The sequence below is a fragment of the Acomys minous genome (genome assembly GCF_964271855.1).
Source record: "Acomys minous genome assembly, chromosome: 7".
NCBI classification, from domain to species: domain Eukaryota; kingdom Metazoa; phylum Chordata; class Mammalia; order Rodentia; family Muridae; genus Acomys; species Acomys minous.
Window position 1 is genome coordinate 81,985,202 of NC_140488.1, and position 6,000 is coordinate 81,991,201.

The following is a 6,000-nucleotide window of genomic DNA, read 5'->3' on the forward strand; positions in this document are numbered from 1 at the left end:
TGAACTGGCCACTATTTAAGACTGCATGCTTGCCTTATTTGTTCTTAGACTTTGGCCACACTGTTATTGAAATTGACACTACTCTTTCTCTTCTTATTCTGTTTTGTAGTCAATCTTCTAGCACCAAGTTTAGTCCAACCAATACATCTTCTCATATATTTGAATTATAACCTTAGAAAGAAGAGAAAACTAATTAATGCTATCATATTTTCTTGAGATACCCCTTGGTCATTTTCTGTGTGTATGTGATACTTGCAGGCTATATCATTATAAATAGCTCTGAATTTAAGGGATGCTTTTATTTGAAACGGTTTATTTATTTATTTGTTTATTCTTGTGTAAGCTAATGTTCATGTGTGCAGGTGCTTAAAGGAGATCCTGGAACTGGAGTTAGGAGACTGTGAGTCAGTTGTGTAGATGCTTGGAACCAAATCCTGGGTCCTGTGCAAGAGCCGTTGTTGGCTTTTCATGCCTATTGGGCACAGGAGGGCTTTTCCTGTCCTACTCACAGACTCCTTGTCAGCCCTGTCCCTGGAGACCTTTAGCTGCCTGGCTCCTAGACCTACTACTAGACCTACTCCTTGAACACCTGCTATGTATTGGGCATAGTGGCATGTAGTGTCAGGGACCCCTTTGAGGCACAGGAGTGTCCAGGCCCCATCCTTGAGTAGTGTCAATGGCAAGCCTTCACCCTCCCCCAGACTTTCCTTGCAGCCATAAGTGCCATTCCAAGCCCCAAGGTGGGAGAGTGGCCAGGCCCCCACAGGAAAAAAATTCTACCAATCCCTGAGCTTGCCCCTAAATTAGGCCACCATGGAAAGCTCCCCCTCCCAGGAAATGCTTTCTTAAGCCTGTGTTCTGCCCAGTTCTCTGCTGCTTCATGTTTGAGAGGCAGCCACCCTCCTTGGTTTTTCCCTCCCAATAAATGTCTTGTGTGAGGTTTGTTGTGCAGGGTGTGGTGTTCCTTGGCTTCTACTGCTAGGATGCCTTTGCATCTGAGCTTTAACACTTACAGCAGTAATCACTCTTAACTGCTGAGCCATCTCCACAGTCCTTAACGAATGCTTCTTAATAAAACTGGCAGTTTTCATGCTATATAATTCAACCATATTTTGCAAGTTGCTGACACATGACTAATATTTACAGCTCGGCTGAATAGAATAAGGGCCTCTATGGTTGAAAGCACTGTGGGTTCAGTGTTGATACAAGTTGACACCTCTCCTGTTTACTCCATGAAATGCTCACTACTGCACTACTAGCATGTTGGTAATAAATTAAAATGTTAAAACAATTAAAGGGTGTATTCCTGTTGTGAAAGTGCTAAGTAGCTTACATAATAAAAATCCTCATGATCATTGGAAAGAACATATATGAAAACAGGCAGACAGCAGAAATAGGCTGAACCACATTGCTTTGCTGGTGAATTGCAGATCTCACATAAACCCTTGAACAGATAAATCAAATATACCTGTTTTTGGATTTGATTCTAGCTGTTTTAAATGGTTGTGCTAAGGATATGTTTGGAACCGTTTATTTAGCTTTTATCCATTTAGGTAACACCAGTGAACACCTACTATGTATTGGGCATTGTTCTAGGTTCTTGGAGCAGACACATCAAGGAATAAAAAAACCATTTCCTTCCCTTCACAGAGCTTTAATTTTGCTGCAATATCAGCAGGTCAGGATTTGCTAAGCATTTACAATTGTGATATTTTTCTTTTGATTGTTATTGGAAAATAAATTTAAACTTAAAAATTATATGTTGAGTGTTTTGCCTGCATGCATGCCTGTGCACCATGTGTAGTGCCCAAATAAGCCAGAAGAGAGTGTTGGATTCCAGGGAACTGGAGTGATAGATGGGTTGTGAGTCACCATGTGGGTGATGGAATTGGACCCATGCTGTCTGGAAGAACAGCCAGTGCTTCTAAGTACTCAGCCACCTCTCCGGCCCTGGAAAGTACATCTTAAATGATTAGTATATTTTCATTTTCTATGGTGTATGTGTGTGGTGAGCATATGCCTGGCCGTTCCAATGCTTATGAGTGCACATGGATGTGCATACCGAATTATGCACTAGCTGCTCTTCCTTTTAATTAAAAATATTGTATTTGTTTTATAGGTGCATTTGCTTATGTGTATGGGTGTGCAAGTGCCATGCATGTGTGTAAATGTTAGAAGATCAACTTGCGAGAGTCAGTTCTCTCCTAACATCATGTAAGAAGAATGTGAGGGTCCCAGGAATCAAACTCAGGTCTTCATGCTTGGCAGCAGGCACCGTTACTTGCTGTGCCCTGTTACTGGCCTTTATTTAATTAATTTAGGTTGTTTTCGTTTCGTTTTATTTATTTATTTGTTTATTTATTTTTTTGAGACAGAATCTCTATATCCCAGGCTGGTCTTAAACTTGCTGTGTAGTGGACCTTGAACTTCTGACCCTCATGAATGCATAAGCTTCCATGCTGGGTTTATGCAGTACTGGGGATGGAACTCAAAGCTTGGTGAATGCTAGGCAAGCATGCTATCAGCTGAGCCATATTGCAAGTACACTTTCTCCTGTGACTGGATTCTGAAACTGGCCCTATCTGTGGATAGTTATGTGCACTGCCATTATGTTTCAAATGACGCATGGAATCATGGCCTCAGAAAACGCTTCTGTTCAACTTTAGTAGATATTGACAGTTTTCCAAATTCTTTGAACTGATTCATGCGTCTCCCTGCGGTGTAGTTTTAGTTGCCCCATATTCTTGTCAGCACTTGGTACTGTTTGTCATTTTGATTCTGTGGCTGCATAGTGGCAAGGCATTGTCATTTTAATTTGCATTTCTTTATTATAGAAATGGGTCCCTTCCCTTTTTTGTACCCATTTGGAGTTTCCCTTTTGTGTAATGACTTATCAAGTCTTTTACCCATTTTTCTATTGAACTGTCTGTTTTCGAATAAGCTTTTTTCTTATGTACATCATGGCATCTTGCTTTGAAAGATCCTAGGTTACTTACATAATCTGATTTAAGTTATGTTTGCATAATTTTTCCAATAACATTAGGGTGTTTAATTTATGCTGAAAGAGCCAAGAGCCTTATTTTATGCTCACTGTGTGTTGGTTTCAAAATGACGTTGGTAACTTGGCAAGGAAAACAAGTATTTTGAAAATTTTCACCACTTCAATTGTGCTGATGGCTTGTGCACTGTTTTAACATGATAAAGCTTAGCAGCTAGAACAAGTTCAGCCACCATTTCATTCTGCTTTAGCAGACATTGTCTGAGCATTTTAGGTATGTCATTTTCATTTTTTTTCCCTGCAGATTGCTAGAGAAAGATTCATTTGATCCCAATATGCAATTTTTGTTGTTTCATCTTCAGCCCAATCATTCTCATTACCCCCATCACTGAGTTTTTGTTTATAACATCCTGTTTTTAATCTGTAATCCATTTCTAGCTTTACAGGTGATACTTTCAAACAATCTGAAAAAAAAATGTAAGCAGTAATAGCTCAACAAGGGATTGCCAAATACTAGGCATGATTCTAGCTTTAGAGTCTAACTAGTTTGTATTAGCTTCGTTTTATAGATGGTGAAGCTGAACAACCCAGTAGAAGTAATTTGCTAAAGTCATGAAGATGGTAAGTGGGGATACAGAATTTGAGCCCTGAGGCCTCACCCTTGCCACCCTTAGCTGGCATTATCATGTAGACATAGCAGACTTCCCACTTCTAGAACGTTCATTGACCCCCTCTCCCGTGTGTGTGTGTGTGTGTGTGTGTGTGTGTGTGTGTGTGTGTGTGTGAATGTGTGAATGTGAGATTGTTATTACATCTTGCCATGAAGTCCAAATTGCCCTTGATGCTCGGGGTGGCCTTAAAATTACTATTCTCTTGCCTTGCCTTTTCAATTGCTGAGATAACTGACCTGTATCACTACCTACGGCCACAATTCACATCTTTTCCTTTTATTGATGCCATTATTGGGTGCAATAAAACTCTTAAGTAAGTGGTTGACTTATGAAAACTGGCAAGGTTGGTTGATCAGGAGGTTTCATGTATCTCAGTTGCTGGGTATATGACAGGTGCATGGTGCTGTCTTCTTAGCCTTTCTGCATAAGCTTAGGCGGGAAATTTGCACTCTTCTGCATCTTTCTTCTGTGGAGCAACACCTGGCCTTTAGGCAGATAGTAGCAGAAGCTAGGCCATCTCTTTGTTTATAGTTTTCCATTTGTACCTGGGGCTTTTTGGATTTTAAACCCCAGCAATGCTTTCTATCCTGGAAATGGATGAGAGGTCTATACCTGTATTTTGAACATCAACCTAGTTGCTGGCAAAGCCATGTTGCAATTTCCCATTTGCCTACTATCCCTAGTGTAAATCTCAATGGGCTATCAAGCAATGTTTTGGCCCATACAAATGATGTTGGGGTTATTAAATATGATTTTTCATTTAGAAAGAAGATCCCCTGGGTGGCTCTTATGTTTGCTTTGGGAAACAAATTGGCCCTTCTCTAACATTCTGAATATTAAAATACAGTTGGATATGGAATTCTGCCTTGGACCTCATCCAAAAGGTTCTAATTATCAAGACATACCAAGAACTAGATATAAAGCAATCTGCAAGGTGGACCACATCCCAGGCATGCTGTTAGTAAAGATTGAGCTGTTCATTTGGGTCCTTTTATACCTGTGAGTTTTTTTTCTTAAACATAAACACTTTTTTTCTTGTATGATAAGATGACAAATATTTTTAAAACATCTGTTTTCAAAGAGGGAAAGAAAAAAGAAACAGAGGAATGCTTTGGCATTTTGTTTTTCAGCTGTGGCCCTGATGCTCCCATTTAGAACTCTGCAAATATGAAGTTCTCTCAATTATATTTAGTAGAAATTATTCAATGGAGACCTTGAGAGTCAGACTCAGCTGTCTGGAATTTGCTCTCTAACCTGGAGCATTTTTATGAGCTGATTAGTGCTTCGGGCCACATTTTAAAAAATGTGTATCTGGCAGAAGCCGCTGTGTTCAGGCAACAAGCAGAGGCCAATGTGGGTGGCTAATGTTATGAGACCGCAATCCTAGCAATGAGAAGCAAGGGATTTACCAAGAGCTATGGGTTGACTCTGGGTCTTGAGTTTTTTCTGCTTTAACTTTGAGTTTGTCCACTTCTGCCAAGTGCTTATCTTTCTTGCATGGCAGGAATGAGTTCAACAATGTGGTAGTCCAACAGAGCTACCTCCCCCAAACTCAGGATAACTTCTTTTCTCATCTTCATTCTATCACCTTCTTTGGTAATGCTATTTGGGAGGAGGAGAGAGTTAGTTCTTTCACAATCAATTTATAAGTTTCTGCTGGGCATTACAGTAAGAAAACTATATTCCTTGAGACATACAATGCAAAGTAACTGATTATGAAAAAGTATGTATGGCCTTATGTTTGACTCTTTCCATTTATATTTTTATGGAGACAGGGTTTCACTATGTAGCCCTGGTGGGTCTGGAACCCTTTATGCAGACCAGGATGACCTTGATGTTCCAGATGTTTGTTTGCCTCTGCCTTCTGAGCACTGGAATTAAAGGCATATGCCACCATGTCTGGCCTACATTTTTAAAAACTCATTAAAATGAGATATTTCAAGTCAATATTTCAAATGTTTAGAATGTCTATTTTTTCTTGGGGTTACACAATAAGTTACTGTAATGTGAATGTCTCTGGCTCCCATGAGTACAGATACTATCAGCCCTTAGCCTCTCTCCATGACCCCTTCAGTCCCGAGGTTTCTATTGCAACTCAGAGCGCATCTTTACCAGTGTTGTCTCCTGGTTTCTCACACTACCGTTTTTTCCCCCATAGTCTCTCCATAACTCCTTCAAATTCTGCAACTTTCAGGCCACCCAAACCGGTAACACATCAGTGACTCTTACACATTATCAAATTCTTCTACCAGCTTGAGATGCAGCCTTGAGCCCTCTGGATCCCAGATTCTGAGTTTTGGGAAATGCATTCAGAAGATTTCACCTAAATGG